The sequence below is a fragment of the Prosopis cineraria genome, unplaced genomic scaffold, assembly GCF_029017545.1.
Source record: "Prosopis cineraria cultivar Desert tree isolate PC_DT_omini unplaced genomic scaffold, ASM2901754v1 PC7, whole genome shotgun sequence".
NCBI lineage: Eukaryota > Viridiplantae > Streptophyta > Magnoliopsida > Fabales > Fabaceae > Prosopis > Prosopis cineraria.
In genome coordinates, this window is record NW_026555338.1 from 25481277 (window position 1) to 25499764 (window position 18488).

The window sequence follows — 18488 nt, forward strand, 5'->3', positions numbered from 1 at the left end:
AAAATATTAAAAAATGTAAAAGTAGGCCCCACAAACCAAGAAAATTGACAAAAAAAATGGCGGGTGCTGGAAAAAAAAAATTTAAGATTAAAGAATATAAATCACCTATATATAAGTTTAAAATTATTTATAACTTTTTATGTATATTTCAGAGTAAAATTGACTCTCAATCCTTTATTTAATTTCAATACTTTGGGCTTGTAGTAAAATTTATGAATTTTTTGGGCTCAATGGAAATTACGTCACACGCCTTTAAGGAAATTGTCCCGATTTTTTTTCCCCCACCAGAGTACCCGATCGACAACTGAACTCGAACTTAGTTCCATTCCTTCTCACTTTTTCAATCGCCTTCCTCTCACGGATGACAGCTTGATGCCTTGATGGTCAAGCAGCTTGCTTGGTTCGAAAGACGGCCATGAGATCAATGCCTCTTCACCTTCATCGTTTAGAATGCACAATTCCAAGCAATCAATAGCTTTTCTCATAGGATGTGTGAAAAAATCTGTGCAAGCCCACACCCAGCTTCCCCCCAATCTTCGTACTTCTCCTTCTAGGGTACTCACTGAGTATCCACCTTGGCTTTCTTCTGTTTGTAATGGAGCATTCCTCATCGCCAAACGTCGGTTTTCTGGGTACGCCCTGGAGCAGTTCTCGGATGATGAGTATGAGGGTGATTTCGAGAACCATCAGGTTTGTTTTGGCCATGATTTTTTTTCATTTTTTGGTCGGAAGAAACGAAAAGAAAGTTTACTTCTTTAATCTTCGTGGCCGTTTAACAAGTTATGGATGTATAATATGTAATATAAACTCTGAAGATTGTTTATGGTTAAGACTAGGACTAATTATTAAGTCATGCTGGAAACGTTAAAAGGTTTTATTTCTATTTATCAATTATAATTTATGCTTTTATCCTATATGCTATCATGTAGTCAATAGCTTCTCACAACCATAACAGCCCACTTTTTGGGATTTCCGCTAGTTCTAAGAAAATTTAGTTGTTATAGGCATCATCTACGGTGGCCAATGTTGACGAGTGGAAATGGAAACTCAGCATGCTGTTACACAATGAAAAGGACCAGGAGATTGTAGCTAGAGACAAAAAGGATAGGAGAGACTATGAGCAGATATCTAATCTTGCCAAAAGAATGGGACTTTACAGGTAAACAAACATGTTTTCATGCACTTTGTGCAATATAGAATCTAATAGACTCATTGATAGAAGATAATTGCAGTTTGCTTGACTTCTAGTGATTACTCTGAGCTTGCAAGAGAAGCTTTTTCTATTGTTTTTGGTCTTTGATTGGTATGTGATATGTCTCCTGTCACACTTTGCGCAGTGCATTGTATGGAAAAGTTATTGTTGCAAGTAAAGTGCCTCTTCCTCACTACAGGCCAGATTTGGATGACAAGCGTCCTCAAAGAGAGGTAATACTTTGAGGTGGTGGTGGTGAGGCAATTTAATATAACCTGTGACTGATTTTGGATTCTAAACTAAACATGCCTTGCTTTGGGACAGGTGGTTATTCCTCTAAGCTTGCAGCGGAGGGTTGAAAGCTTGTTGCAGGAATACCTTGATAGACTTCAGTTATGTTCTGAAAAGCTTGCTAACAATGTGGATGATGCAAGTCCAACTAAAAATGTCGATATGGGTGATATTGGTGATTCTTTTGTGGATGAATCTGTTATGGAAAAGGTTCTCCAGAAGAGGAGTTTGAGGATGCGTAATACGCAAAGATCCTGGCAGGTTTTACTTGTTTGATTTCCTCAAACCTTTGTTGACATTAACATTTAGTACCACTGTTTGAATCAGTAAGTAGCAGTCAAGAGATCATAACTGCTGCACTTGCTCTGTATGCTTGATGATTTTCTTTTCCTCCTTCACTTTATTTATGAGTTATTAGCTAGACTGATTGCTTACTTGAAGTTAAAGGGAATGCATACCTTTTCTAATCACTAAATATTGTATCTTATTGATGCTTCAATAAAAAGCAGCCTTGATTTCAAGTTTTATGGTTGACCCCATTAAAGTCATCAAGTCACTATGCTCCTATTCCTGCCTGCTAAAATTTGTTGATTTTCTTTTCCTTATTGTGATATTGGGAGATAAATATACCATTTTTCTTATGCCTTTAGAACTCTGGTTGCTTATCATGAATGGCAGGATTCAAATTCACATCTTTAGTGCCTATTACTAGCTTTTGATAATGCAACTGGAGAAATACTAATGATTGCCAATTAGTTTGTGGACCCATACATTGTATTCTAAAATTTATTGAGTTACCTGTATATTGGGCACTGGAAGCCTTGCTAATTATCTTATTGCATGTGTATGCTTACTGCTTGCAAATATTCGGAGGATTAGGTAGGTTATTTGCAGGTTTTCTTATTGTTACGATTGTAACTTAAAAAAATGTGGTTATAGGATTATTTTCAGAAAGGGCCTAAATCCTTGAACACAAGATGCATGCATGGCTCTGGATATTCTAAAAGCATAATGGATCAAAATTAGTGATGAACATATGCCTGCAAATTAGAGTTTAGGCATATGGTGGGCCACTCATTCTAGATTTAATGGTCTTGATTATCTACATGTTGTAGGTTTTTCTTACCGTATGATAATGGTGAATTGATATTCAGGAATGTTCTTTAAAATATTCTAGCTAATTACTTCAATGACCAGAGAAGCTGCTCTTAATTATCAGTCGCTAAGTACTAGAAATAATATGTGCAGGTTCTAGCCAAATATTTTACATGTATATTGCACCTTTTATAGGAATCACCTGAAGGCAAGATGATGCTGGGATTCCGGAAATCTCTGCCAGCATTCAAGGAGAAGGAAGGCTTACTTCAAGCTATAGCACGAAATCAGGTAGGCCTCTGGAATTCTTGCAGTTACTATTAATTTTTTGGTTTCATTGAAATATCTTCCAGGTTAAAAATCAGCTTGTTGTCAGTGCTTCAGAAGTTAGAATATAGAAATTGCACATTATATAGTGTTCGTGGGTTTATTTATTTTTATGAATTTAGTTCACATGGTATGTTAAATGGCGGAGGGAAAGAGATTAGAAAATATATGATTTATTAGTCAATTAGGAAATGGGGATAAATATGGAAAATGGGATTTTAGTTAAGATCATGAAAATATTAATTCCTCTTTTTTCTCCTGCATCACTGTTGTATGTCTTCAGTGTTAAGCTAACACATTCCAAGAAGGTAGTAACTCTTGTAAATTACGTTGTGAACTTGTTAGTGTAAATGAGCATTTCACGTATGTTATTGGACATGTTAGGTTTTGGGCTCCTTTTCTAATACCAGAAAGATATGGAACTTTGTTATACACACACACACACACACACTAAGTGACCATGAATGAAATACTAAAGTGAGACGTGTTAGCATAGTATTACTTTCTCTCGTTTCTTCGTATGTTGAACTATAGAGTGCCACATAAGTTACTAGCCAAACAATCTTAAGTTTTTTCTGCTTAGACACAACAAGATCCCCCCTTTGTCAAGGTTTTCCAAAATCTTTCATTAGTTTCTTCAAGAATCAATAAGATAAATGTAAAACCAGAAACCAATTGCAACTCGTGATCAGATTAATTTCTAACAAAATAGCAATGAATTACTGCACAAAGAAAAAAGTGAAAGATTAAAATTGATTTTTAATTTTCTATCTCTTAATCTTCTGGAAGGTTTTATTTGTTTCAAAATGAATTGCCACCGTTGCACCTATCTCTAAATTCCTGCCATGATAAGATGCTTTGTGATTAGTGACAGAGTTACTATATGAACATTGCATACCCTTCTTATAATTTTATAATAGATTATCTTTACTTGATGAAATTCTATCCCCTAAATCAGGTCTTGCTTGTGATCTTTGAGTCTACTACACTAGCATTGTATATGGCTTACCCGTAAGAGTGAGCTGAATGTGGAGTTTTGCAAGTTAACAAATTAATGTGCTATCTTAATCATTATTTTGATAGGTGATTGTAGTATCTGGAGAAACTGGCTGTGGTAAAACCACACAACTTCCTCAATATGTATTAGAGTCAGAGATAGAGTCTGGTCGTGGAGCATTTTGTAACATTATTTGCACACAGCCTCGAAGGATATCTGCAATGGCTGTGGCTGAGAGAGTATCAGCAGAGAGAGGAGAGCCTCTTGGTGAAACAGTAAGTTCCGTTTGCTTAGGAAAAAAAAAATACCAACAAAAAGATGAGAACATTATGGTACAGAAAAGACAATTCTAAGCATTAAGATTCATGAAGAAACTAAAGACTCAAACTTTTTTTACTTTTGAAAAATACATTTTAAAATTGGGAACTTTTTGGTTGTTGCTGCTATTCCACAACAGAGGTTTTTTGATAGGTTGGTTTCAAAGTTCGATTAGAAGGAATGAAGGGGAAAAACACCCATCTGCTTTTCTGTACCAGTGGTATATTACTCCGACGGTTGCTGAGTGATCGAAACCTAGATGGTACAACCCATGTTTTTGTTGATGAAATTCATGAGCGAGGCATGAATGAAGGTAATTCTCTCAATAATATCAGTTTAATAATTATGTACTGCTAAAGAAGCAACTAAATTAGACTTATGTTTCCTCTATTTGGTTTTTGTTGATCTCAGACTTCTTACTGATTGTGTTAAAGGATCTTCTTCCACGTCGTCGGGATTTAAGATTGGTTTTAATGAGCGCCACCTTGAATGCTGAGCTATTTTCTAATTATTTTGGGGGTGCACCAACATTTCATATTCCAGTAAGCCCATCCTTGAGTTTTCTTTGAGCATTTCTGTGAAAACATTCAGTTATACAGGATGTATCAACTCTGTTTGGGTGGATGATTGCTGAGTTAGGTGTGCATGCGATTTGATAATTACAGAAGTTGTCTTTAAAAGTCTAAAGGCTCCGAATCAAGTTTTCCCCTCCATGACAAATTAGTCAGTTTTGACATTTAATTGACCCAATTTTCTGTTAGTTTCAGTACTCTTGCATGCTAGACAATTTGTCCTATTATTGTTTATTACCAAAGGTTCCATTTGAACTTATACTTTTATACTCTTAGTTATCTGTCAATTGTCATCCCAACACACTGCATTCAGATGTAGTTTTTTTTTTTTTTTAAATCTGGAAACTGAATTGTGATGATTTACTCAAATTTTCATTGTTATGCCTTTTGGTTAAGCAATGCTTTTCATAAGAATCAGTGTATGAAATTTGTTCGTGATGTGTTGAAATGAATTCAATGTCATTATTTCTAATATGACCATGAGACTGAATCTATTCACTTATCCGATGTTTCAAATGTTTGCTTCTGAAAAGTGTTCTGAGTGCATTTGTTTGTTGCCCAGGGTTTCACCTATCCTGTGAGAGCTCATTTTTTGGAAGATGTTTTGGAAATGACTGGATATAAGTTAAGTCCTTTCAACCAAATTGATGATTATGGTCAAGAGAAAATGTGGAAAACACAAAGGCAGCTAGCACCAAGGAAAAAGAAGAATCAGATCACTGCTCTTGTTGAGGTGTGAAATTACTTTAAATACTTGATTCTAATATAACATGTAAATTAATGATGCTTAAGTGTTTCTTTTTCTCCTACTTTATGTGTTTGTGGAAATTTATTGTGGATCTGTTCCAATATAATACTTCATTTGCTTCTGAATAAAGTTTCTTCAAATTTCTTCCCACAATGTTCTGAAGTTTGTTATCTTTTAGTTAGTGTGTGATGTGAGTAGGGGAAACTTGGTTCTTTTCTCAGAGTTTTTGTTCATTGTAGTTTTATGTTTTGGGTGGGATTAGGGAAGGTCAGGTTTGTCAAGATGCAGTGTTATGTAGTTGTTTGGAACTTTGGTAAGTTAGGCTAGAGATACTTGTTAATGTATTGATTTTTCAGCTCATGTTATAGATGTGCTGTTTGAATTCATGTTTTTGCTATAGAATATGGATATGCTTTCTTTGTTTCACCTTAATATTGAGCCCATGGATAGTTATAGGGGATTTCCTTGTCACCCATGCAGGATAGAGTTGATAAAGACTTTATTATGCAGAATTTTGAGGAAATTTTCTTGTGTATATTGCACTATCTTAATTATAATTTTGCTTTCATTCATTAAAAAATAATCTTCAAACTTAAATCACCTACAGAAGTATGTTAATGCATCATGTGCTGTATCCGTTCACACGCTAGATTACCCATAAATTTAGATTAGCATTTTAATTGTTGGTTATTTTCATGTCTTGGACCAAGGGCGAAGGAAGGAAGTGAACAAACTGGAATGAAGGACGAAAGAAGAAATCCTTTCCTTTAATTTCTGTTTTTTCCCCTTATGGATGGTGTTTGACTTATTGATTCATTTTTACGCATCAACCATGGCATACTGTTGTGTCAATATACTGTTCTCTGCTTCAATAACAGCTCGGAGGTGTTCTTATTGGTTTTATTAGTTTAGCTCTGACATGACTCAAAAGAATGCGGATCCCTGTTTGGCCAAATGTCATCTTTATGGGTATGCACCCTGATGTTATGCCTTGTGACATGTAATATTTATTTTGAGCTTTTTTTTAAAGAATGGGATGTCATTACTCAAAATAACTATAAAAAGGAGCTCTGGCCTTTATTTTGAGGTTTTTGAAGGCATGGACTCATTACTTATATAAGACTTGCTACATGGTATGCCTTGTCTGCAAGCCGTTGTTATCCCTACAATTTTGTGTCTATGCTTTGTTTGCTTTAGAAACTTAATGAAAATAACATTTGTTATGTTGGAAATATGACTTTATTACCTTCTGATTGTTGCACAGGATGCTCTTTCTAAATCAAGTTTTGAAAGTTATAGCTCTAGGACCCGTGATTCACTTGCATCTTGGGCCCCAGATTGCATAGGATTTAATCTCATTGAAGCTGTTCTGTGCCACATATGTCGGAAGGAACGACCGGGTGCTGTTTTAGTATTTATGACTGGGTGGGAGGATATAAGTTGTTTAAGGGATCAGCTCAAAGCTCATCCTCTCTTAGGAGATCCTAATAGGGTTCTGCTTCTAACATGTCATGGTTCAATGGCAACTTCTGAACAGAGACTCATATTTGAGAAACCACCACCAAATGTAAGGAAAGTAGTCCTTGCAACTAATATGGCAGAGGCAAGTATTACTATCAATGATGTAGTATTTGTGATTGATTGTGGAAAAGCAAAAGAGACTACTTATGATGCTTTGAATAACACACCTTGTCTACTACCTTCTTGGATATCACAAGCATCTGCTCGTCAAAGAAGGGGGAGAGCAGGTCGTGTACAACCAGGAGAATGCTACCACCTTTACCCCAAATGTGTTTATGAAGCTTTTTCTGAATACCAACTTCCTGAGCTACTGAGAACACCCTTGAACTCTCTTTGCTTGCAAATAAAGAGTTTGCAGGTGGAGAGCATAGGAGAGTTCTTATCAGCAGCTCTGCAGGCACCAGAATCACGGGCTGTCCAAAATGCTATTGATTTTCTCAAGATGATTGGGGCGTTAGATGAGAAGGAAAATCTTTCTGATCTTGGGAAGTTTCTCTCAATGCTTCCAGTGGATCCCAAGCTGGGAAAAATGTTAATTATGGGTGCTATATTTCGTTGCTTTGATCCTATTCTTACAATAGTTGCTGGCTTAAGTGTCAGGGATCCTTTCCTTTTGCCCCAAGACAAGAAGGATGTAAGCCAAGCTAATTATCTTACAGTGCTTAATTGATGTAATGTCTGAGGGAAAAAAAAATTGTAATATCTGAATGTGTGAATTTGGTTATGGCTGTGAATACAAATTTGTGCTTCAGTTATTTCACATCACATTTTTAAAGAAAGATGTATTGGATGGGGTTAACTAAACTCAGTGGAGAATTGGAAGTCTTGAACATGCTAGTTATGACAGTAGTAGCATCACTTTTCCTGTGAAAACAGTGTTCATGTGATGTGAACTTTGTGAGCATCATACATGAGTAGGGGCTGGGTAGCATTGTTAGATTTTCCCACACTAGTGTTCTCTCCATTATTTTGTCTCTTGCATTCTTCTGAATCTTCTCTTTCGGGGGAGTTTCTTGTCATCCTTTTATTATCTTTCTGAACAAATTTCTCTTTCTAGTAAAAATGTGTTGGAAAACTTGCATTTATGGACTATGAACCAGATATGAATTTTCATTTTTTTAACTGTACTTTGTTTCTATCTGAGAAGTCAGGTGTGCACATACTAATTTGGGTTAGTTTTGAATCTAGAGGTTCTGCATGATGCTGAGCCATTGATTGAAGTTCACCGAACCAATGAACCTTTAGTTCCTTGCTCACTTTTTTTATTTCTTGGATTAAGCACTGGCATAAGTTAGGGTAATACTATCAGAGTAAACATATCGCTTTTGTCTGTTGGGTTCAGTTGGCAGGGACAGCAAAGTCTAGATTTTCTGCAAAAGATTACAGTGATCACATGGCTCTTGTCCGTGCATACGAGGGATGGAAAGAATCTGAAAGAGAAGGATCTGCTTATGAATACTGCTGGAGAAATTTCCTCTCTGCCCAGACTCTTCAGGCTATCCACTCTCTTCGGAAGCAGTTTAGCTTCATCTTAAAAGACGCAGGCTTGTTAGATTCAGATGCAAGCATTAACAACAAACTGAGTCACAATCAATCTATGGTTCGTTCAGTCATTTGTTCTGGTCTCTTTCCTGGCATAGCATCAGTAGTGGTAAGCTTTTTGTTTCTTAGACATGTATTTCAACAATTGTCATAATTTTTTTCAGTTAATTTTCAGTTGATTAAATTTTATTATTCATTAATGTACAGCACAGGGAGACGTCCATGTCATTTAAAACAAGGGATGACGGCCAGGTTTTATTGTATGCAGTAAGTGGCCAACCCATGCTCATATTCTTAGGAATTAGGGCCTTGATGGAGTTACCTTGAATGAATGTTCAACTTATATGCTGAGACTAATTTGTATGAAGCAAAAATATTAGTGTGGAATCACAGTTTGAGTCTTCAGACTTGACATTTAAAGATACATGACCTTCTTGCTTGTTTCATGATTAGGGGAGGTAAAATATTATCTTTGTTTTAACCATTCTTGATCTTTATGGATTCTTTTTTCATGTTATTGTTCTACTTTGTCAAGGCTGAAAGTGATCATTATAGTAAAATATCATATGCTTAGTATAGGATCAATCTTGCATATGGCATTGTAAGACCAGAAAGCATTAAAAGATGGGGAAAAATCTGTGAAGAGTTGTTTGGTGTGTCAGACGATGATCTTTGTTGGACTCAGGCAACTGTTCCCTGTTGATTTGCATTATCAGTATTTGACCATCTATGTACATACATTGATAAAGCCTCACGCTATTAATAACATTGATGATATTTATTACCAAGGGACTCGCTTCCCAAGAGCTGAATAGAATATCCTAGCAAAAGTCAAATATTTAATCAATGTTGATATATATAATAAAATATATAGTAAATCATATTATCATATGCTATGGAGCAGTGTGACTGCTATGAGACCAAGTCAAAAACAACAAATCAGTCATGTGACATTCATGACTAATGTTCTGAGTTTCTGAATATGCAAGTAATCAGGGGGCATATCTTTAGTATAAAAATAGGTTGGGACAGTGGTGATAGATTAAACAAAGTACAAGAGCCTCAATTATTTAGTTGTAAATGAGGGACAGATTCTGCTTAGACTGATAAATGGTAAGTTGCTATTATGAGGAATAAGAAATGGCTAACTTCATCTTAGTGGACTTATTGTCCTCTCTCTCTCTGTTTTTTTTTTGGGGGGGGGGGGTTACTTGATATTGTCTTCTGGTTTAATAGTTTGTCTTTTTGGTCAGGTAATTATTTTTGTTTCAATAGAAAAGAAAACGTATGGGCTTCATGTGTACTTTGAAGTAGGGGAATGTGATAAGATTCCAGATAACATGCCCATGAAGACTTATTCAAGAAGGAAGTATCAAAAGATAAAATAGGATAAAGATAATTAAGATAGATTATTTGATTCAGTATTTTATTTAGTATTTTATTGGGTATTTTCCTCTATTTAGTTTTTATTTAGATTTCCCTAGATTTTATTTAGTTGTTTAGATTTAATTCAGTATTTTAGATATTTGGATTTTCTTTAGTATTTTGGATTTTAGGAGAATCTATCCAGTTATCTAGATTTTATTGTATTTAGCTTTATAAATATGACTAGCAACTTAGAAGCTAGCATATCATAAATTAATAAAACAGTCTTTCAAACCCTTTGGAGATTCTCCTAAGTGTGGCTATTAAGAGAAGTATAAAATGAGATTCTTGTTTTATACCCTCCTAATAGATTTATTTCTCTTATTCCATTTTACTATTGTGAGCACCTACCAGCATGCTTAAGACAAAGGGAAATCTAGATGTATATGAATATATGAATCAATTGGTCTATAATTTTTTAGTAAGTGCGATTTAGTGTTTGTATTTCAATTAGAGCTACGGTTTGTTGCTTAGAAAGAAGAAATAAGGTTCAAAACAAGAGTCTTCAATTAGTTCATTAAAAAAATTAAAGAACTAGGGGAATTTCATTGCCCTAACAAGCTAAACAGAGAGACAAGGTTCATCTAACTGAAATTAATGGGAGCATCTTGCTTCATTGAGAGACTGAATTAAAATATGACGTAGTTTAAAGATACCTGATGGAATTCTGAGTTGTGTGAAATGGACAGGAACAATCAGGTATAGAAGAAATTCTTGGCTAGACTAGATTGCTGAAAAATAGGAATACGTGGTACTCGAGCAATCAAAAAAATTGGAAAAACACTAAGCACTAATTGCACATCCTTGCTTGTCTCTCTGTATCTCTCTTCTGTTTATTAGTAATAAAGCCATAGAAGCCTATTGAAAAAGATGAATCTCCTCTAAATAGCTGTGAGTTCAGTGTTAAACACTAAAATTTCAATTTTCCCCAGTTCTCATATGCACTACCTTCAACAGTATTCCTAAGATTCTTCCCCCTCTGTCCTTTAATGTTGATGCAATTATATAAATGGATATGCATGTGTCCTTCAACAGTGTCCTTTAATGTTGATGCAATTATATAAATTGTAAGGTGATCCCCGGAGATGCTGTAACGACACAACATAGGGTCCTAGTCCTTGATGTGTGTATTATGAGTAAAATCCAAAAACGTCGACAAGTAGTAACACCAAGGATTAGGTGGTGGCAATTAAAAGGTGAGAAGCAAGATATTTTCAAGCGAAATCTTTTGGATAAAGGAATTTGGGAATCTCAGGGAAGTGCTAACATCATATGGGAGGATATGGCTAAAAAGATCCGGGAGGTTGCAAAAGTAGTTTTGGGAGAATCGAAAGGTTCTGGTCCGAGAGATAAGGAGTCTTGGTGGTGGAATAATAGTGTACAAGACAAAATCAAGTATAAGAAGAACTGTTTTAAAGCCATACATTTGTGTAACAATGAGGAAAATTGGGAGAGGTACCGTATGGCTAAGAAAGAAACTAAGAGAGCTGTGGGTGAAGCTCGTTCTAAAGCTTTTGAAGAATTTTATAAGAACCTTGAGACGAAGGAAGGAGAACAAAATATTTATAAGATTGCCAAGAGTAGGGAAAGAAAATCAAGAGATCTAGAACAGGTAAGGTGTATTAAGGATGAAGAGGGAAGAATTTTAGTTACAGATGATGAAATTAAAAATAGATGGGAGACTTACTTTTCTAAAACTCTTCAATGATGGAGAGGATTCATCTAGTAACTTGGAGGATTTAGGAACTGGTGAAGGAGAACAAAATTTGTCATTCTATCGAATAATACGTAATAAGGAGGTAAAGGAAGCTCTTAAGAAAATGGCAAATGGTAGAGCCAACGGACCTGATTGTATATCTATTGAAGCGTGGAAATGTTTAGGTGAAGAAGGGGTGAGATGGTTAACTAAGTTATTTAATGTGATTTTACGGTCCAAGAAAATGCCTGATGAGTGGAGGAGAAGTACATTAATTTCTATTTATAAAAATAAAAGAGATATTCAGAATTGTACTAACTATAGAGGGATTAAACTCATGAGCCACACAATAAAATTGTGGGAGAAAGTAATTGAGCACAGGTTGAGATTGGAGACAAGTATTTCTGAGAATCAATTTGGTTTTATGCCAGGTAGATCAACTACAGAGGCGATTTATCTACTAAGGGGATTAATGGAAAAGTATCGTTGTAAAGATAAAGATCTACACATGGTTTTTATTGATTTGGAAAAAGCTTATGACCGTATACCAAGAGAAGTGCTTTGGAAAGCGTTGGAAAAAAAGGGAGTATGGATTGCTTATATTAAAGCCATACAAGATATGTATGAGGGGGTAAAAACTAGTATAAGAACGCCTAGTGGTCAAACAAAGGATTTTCCTATAAAGATTGGACTACATCAGGGATCATCTCTGAGTCCTTATTTGTTCAACTTAATTTTAAATGTTTTGACGGAACATATTCAAGAGGAAATCCCGAAATGTATGCTCTTTGCGGATGATATAGTTCTTATAGCAGAGACAAGAGAAGAGGTTAATTGCAAACTTGAGTTATGGAGGAGGACATTGGAGTCGAAAGGTTTTCGTCTAAGTAGAAGTAAGACAGAATATTTATATTGTAAATTTGGTAAAGGACTGTTCGACAATAATTTGGAAGTGAAATTGGGAGATCAAATTATACCTCAAGTAGAAAAGTTTAGATATTTGGGAGCCATTATTCAAAATGATGGCAAAATCAGTGGAGATATTTCACATAGAATTCAAGCTGGGTGGTTTAATTGGAGAAAAGCTAAAGGAGTTATTTGTGACCGTAAGTGCCTAATAAACTTAAAGGAAAGTTTTATCGCACTGCTATCAGACCTGCATGTTATATAGTAGTGAATGCTGAGCTCTAACGGGACAGCAAGAGCATAAAGTTGGAGTAGCAGAGATGAGAATGTTACGATGGATGTGCGGACATACACGTAAAGATAAAATTCGAAATGAGCACATACGCGAAAAAGTGAGGGTGGCACCTATTGAGAAAAAATGATAGAAAATCGGTTGAGATGGTTTGGGCATGTACAACGAAGACCAAGGGAGGCACCAGTGAGAAGAGTGGAACATATAACTTTGAGTCCGATTAAGAGAGGTAGAGGAAGGCCTAAGAGAACACTCTTGGAAGTTGTTGAACGCGATCTCTTAATTAATAATATTCCTAAAAGCTTGATAAACGATAGAACACAATGGCGTCTTGCAATTCATGTAGCCGACCCCACCTAGTGGGATAAAGGCTTGTTGTTGTTTGTTGTATGCATGTGCTCTCACAGATTCATTAATAACTAGGAAGTCTTTGAATTCAGTTGAGGACTCTTCTGTACATTTAATATCGTTAGCCTCTTTAACAGATGGCATGTTTTAACTGTGTACATATATTATAACGCAGAAGTTATAAATCCACTTAACTTTTTATATTTAGTAGCAAATGGATGGTATGGATATCTACGAGTTAAACTCCCCCCCACCCCTATCATATTCATTTTCTAGATTTTTACTGTTATTGATGATTTTGGTCAGAATTCAGTGAATGAGCGTTACCAAACCATTTCTTATCCATGGCTGGTTTTTGGTGAGAAAGTAAAAGTCAATGCTGTTTTCATACGTGATTCCACTGGTGTGTCTGATTCAGTACTTATCCTTTTTGGTGGCGCCTTAGTTAATGGGACACAGGTAATTTGCTAATTAATACATCTGAGTTTCCAGAAAAAGTTTTTTGCTTGATAAATTTCATGACGATAATATGCCTTTTTTTTTTTTTACTGGGTGTAGGCTGGACATCTAAAAATGTTGGATGGCTATATGACTTTTCATGGATCCTAGTTTAGCAGACTGCTATATGAAGCTAAAGGAAGAGCTTGGTAAGCTTGTCCAAAAGAAGGTCAGCAGATTTTGGTTTCTTGCTATCTTGTTCCTGTTGCAAATGTTTTATGCTCTCTCTCTTGCGTGTTTAAGTAAGATACAAGGGAGTTTCAACCTTTCCTTATCAAAATTGCCAGTTTATTTTTCAATGAAACATCTCAATGCAAAAGTTCATGTAAAGGTCTATAAATAGTTTTGTTATCTTTTGACAAACACCCTCAGCAAAAGCCGATCGTGACGTGTCTCACAAAGCACAAGGTAGTGTTATCTTGTGCTGAAACTTAATAATGCAGGCTTATCCTTTAAATGAGAGCCTACATTTTTTTTCCTGAGTAAATTACATGGATATATTTTATATGGGAATTAAATGAACTTATAATTTCAATATAAGATCTCTCCTTTCCTAAAATTAAAAATTTGCTATACTTTAATCTGATTGGCTAAAATACTCTCCTCCAGGTTGTTGAAGTTACATTGCTCTCTCTCTCTCTCATTTTCTAAATCTACATTTCCCCCTTCTGAAACTAAACCAGCGCTCCACGCGGATTCAATTGACAGATACACCATCGATGAGCATAATACATTATTCTAAAATGCTGCTGTTCAACTAAACAACTGAAGAAAGTAGATATGCTGATTGGAAATTATCATTCATTAGTATTGCTCATGAGCTAATTATTTGCATGAAGGGAAAAGTCACAGTTGGAAACTGTGAATTCATGAAAATTATCCATGAGCTAATCAATTTGTTGATTTATGTATTGTGCAGCTTGAAGATCCCAAGATTGACATCCACAAGGAGGGAAGTACTTGATGCTTGCTGTTCAAGACTTGTGTCAGGGGATCAATGTGAAGGAAGATTCGTATTTGGCCGAGAAACAAGGAAGCTGAAGGCAGCTAATGATGAGAGTAAGTTCACAAAAGATGGGACAAACCCCAAGAGCTTGCTACAAACACTGTTGATGCGAGCAGGGCACTCTCCACCAAAGTACAAAACAAAAACACCTTAAAACAAATGAGTTTAGGGCTCTAGTGGAGTTCAAAGGAATGCAGTTTGTTGGCAAACCAAGAGAAACAAGCAGCTAGCAGAGAGAGATGCTGCCATAGAGGCATTGGCTTGGTTGACTCATACCTCTGACAATAATCAAGAGAAGATGATAGCTCTTCTCCTGATGTCACTGACAACATGCTAAAAACTGCTAGGGCGACGCCGAAAATCTAAAGGTCGCTGAGGTTGACATTTTTGTCCCCTGATGGCTTCATAAGAAAATCACATATAATGATATGCTTATGAGATATTTGATGATATCGAGACAGCTCAAACGCCCAGGTACAATTTGAAACACCGTGCAGTGTTTGATATGATTGTCAAACACCTCTACTAGACATGATTTTGCTTCGTTTTTCCTATATTGGTGTTTCATAGATGGCTTCTAAAAAAGTGATATTGTCCATCATTTTTCTTTATTGAATTGGGACCCTGTACAATGCTTTGCCAGTTCTAATTCGGTTAGGAACATGTCTTAGATGGATGTTAGTTCTCACATGTCACCTCAAAAAATGGGAAAAAACATGACAACGATAACGGGGAAAAAGTATGGTGAAAGAAAATATGAGATCTTCAGTATGATGTTCTGCTGAGTTCTTTTTCTTTCCCAGTATTCTCCCTTTTGTGAGTTGACTCATAAATTAATAGGAGCATTTGGATAGGATAACTGTAAGCTTAAATTGTACTGAGGAACTCTGTTATGTAGATTGATTTTTTGCTTTTTTGGGCCTCAAGGTTCTGATATGCTTTATGAATGTACAAACATTATTTATTAGTCAAACAGGGATGACTTGACATGTATTTCTTTTAGCTTTGTCCAATAATAATAGCATATAATTTTTTGGACTGGTTACCTATTCCTGCAAATTTTTTTTAACTGTTTTTCTATTATGCATTTACTGATTTAATTTTAGTCTCAATATCTCCGTGCACATAGGTTAACATGGTATTTTTCGTGGTTTATGTAAACCAATTCTGTTATGTATTGTACAATGTTTGAGATAAGTTGTATTGTTTTTGTTTTTTTGGCCTTTTCCAAGGTAAGTTGTTAAGTTATGAGGGTGAAGAGTGTCACTTTTTATAATTTTATATGATATTTTGATTCTGACATATAGATTTTTTTTTTTTTTTGGGGGGGCCAAACAATATAGATGATTGTTGACTGATGACTTGTAACATGACCTACATTGAATGAAGAGGGATTATGTTTCATTGAATCAAATCACCCTTTCATGAGTCATTTATAAAGCAACTACACACACACATTTGTTATCTTTTATTGAAAAAATTATTATTTATTACATGAAAAAACTATAATATAGACTCATGCTTGTTATATTTTATTCGGATCAAGTCAATGACGAAATGCCCGCCCCATTCCCTATTTTGACATTGTGCAGGCAATTATTTCGGCACGTTCACGACCCTATATGACCCCTTAGATATTTATATTCATTTATAACCAAATATAAAGTTACATTATTTGTGAACTTATTAATAAATAATGAATATTGTAATTCACTTGAACTTCAAATTCCGGGGTGAGGTACAAGGTTACAATTTAGTTATAGCGGGCCATTACATGTTAATTAAAAGTTCGAGAGAAACACAGACATCATTAATATCAACTAGCTAAATCTATCGACACGAGTTTCACAAGTTATTCACATTACTCGCGTGTAAATTCTCTAATAATGTGGTTGGATTAACAAGAATTTAAATTTAAACTAAATATTTATTTAGGTACATAAAAATTTACGAACTAAAATTTAAACTAAATTTAAATTCATTTTAAATTATAATTTTTTATAATTTTCAATTTCCTTACAATATATTCATGTAAAATTCTAATCACTTTTAATATCTATTTTCTTTACTTTTCACTATTATTACGTCTATAACTGTCCTATATAAACTGTCATTCTAATTTTACATTCAATTTTAGTTCACCTCTTTTCTTTAAAATTTTTTTGAACTACCCAAATAAAAAATTTAAATATATGAATCCAATGCTGATTTGAAATGCAAAATTTTAAATTTAAATTTAAACCATTCAATTCAAATTCTACCGAATACAATAACATGCATTGGTGATATTCTGACGAGTTAAAAACGTCAAGTACAGCCAAAGCTTGCAACCATCAAAATTGATAAACAGAAGTATATGATCAATTGCACAACATAACAAAATGATATATAAATAAGTCAAATTTGCTCATTGTCATACCAGTCCTAAGATAAGCAAAAATATTTTATGTATTAACACAAATTTAAAATCAAAATCTTATGCTTAAACAACCATAGCCTCTTTCATTTAAAACCAACGCTCAGTGATCCTCTTTATTTTTCAATGATAACCATATGTTCAAATGAATTGAATCTTGAGAAATCGAAAAAAAAAAAGAAACAGGTCCCTTGAAAATCCTGTCTTCTGATTTAATCAGAAATAACACTTCTGCATACCCCAGATAATTGCCAAGCTTCCACACATTGCCATCGCAACTTTGTTTCCACAATATAAATTTATATGAAAGAAAAGTATGAATAAACTTCTGTATGCTTCCAGAAGCACAAAAGATAACAGCCTCCCAATGAAAAGACTTATCTCAGTCAAGTAATGTTTTGAGTGTTCCGAAAGAAACTCTAGTATGAACGTTCAAATGCCTTGCATAATTGACCTTCTACTAGGGTTTTCAAGATTTTTTTTTTTTTTCAATGGAAAAGTTTATAAATACAATTTCAGGCGTTTATGAGACTTCTCAATAAAATGATGACACATGAAAATTTTTTTCTGAGCAATCCAAGGTTACATATTTTTTTTGGGGGGGGTGGGGGGGTTTCCACGTGTAACAATTCTACGAAAAATCTCATCCCAGACAGAGCTTCAGCATACGTTGTTGTGATTTTGCATTATATATCATGTGTGACTAACGAGAGTCCCACTCTCACAAACTTTCATAGTTCATTCCAGCATTGGCTAAGAACGCATGAAATCATAGGTTGGTCAGTCCAACGTGCTGATCAGCCAGATATGCAAGCATAGACATAAACTTCCGCATGTGATAGTTCTGTGCTTCATTACTGATGTTTGATACATGGAAAAGTGTTTCCTTAAAAAAAATGAGAAATGTATCTAGAAAGAAAATATAAGAGAGGTATATTTCTTGTTTCTCTTCCGAAAAAACAATTTTTCACCTAACAAACATTGCATTAATTTCTAATCACAATATATGTTTGGATTGAAAAGAATGGAAGAGAGAGAAATGACGGAAAATGTTTAACTAAAATCTTGATCATGGGAAATGTCATTAAGTGATCATACCTATCCTTTCCCTAAAGAAATAGCAGAGACAGGCTACACAACTTAAATCTATCTTGCCAGAATTATGACCAGGAATTTTCATTTGCAAGGCCTTCCCATCACTTCTTGAATTTTACAAGAATGTTACCAAATATAATTTAGTAGTTCTAATAAAGTAAGATATAAGCAATCTCTCTTATCTTACAAGAAGGACCCAATGT

At 34.8% G+C, this 18488-nt stretch overlaps 1 pseudogene; it reads left to right on the top strand.

Annotated features, from left to right (window-relative positions):
• Nucleotides 1-300: 300 nt before the first annotated feature.
• On the top strand, nucleotides 301-15418 carry LOC129315603 (DExH-box ATP-dependent RNA helicase DExH3-like; annotated as a pseudogene).
• The last annotated feature ends 3070 nt before the right edge of the window (nucleotides 15419-18488 follow it).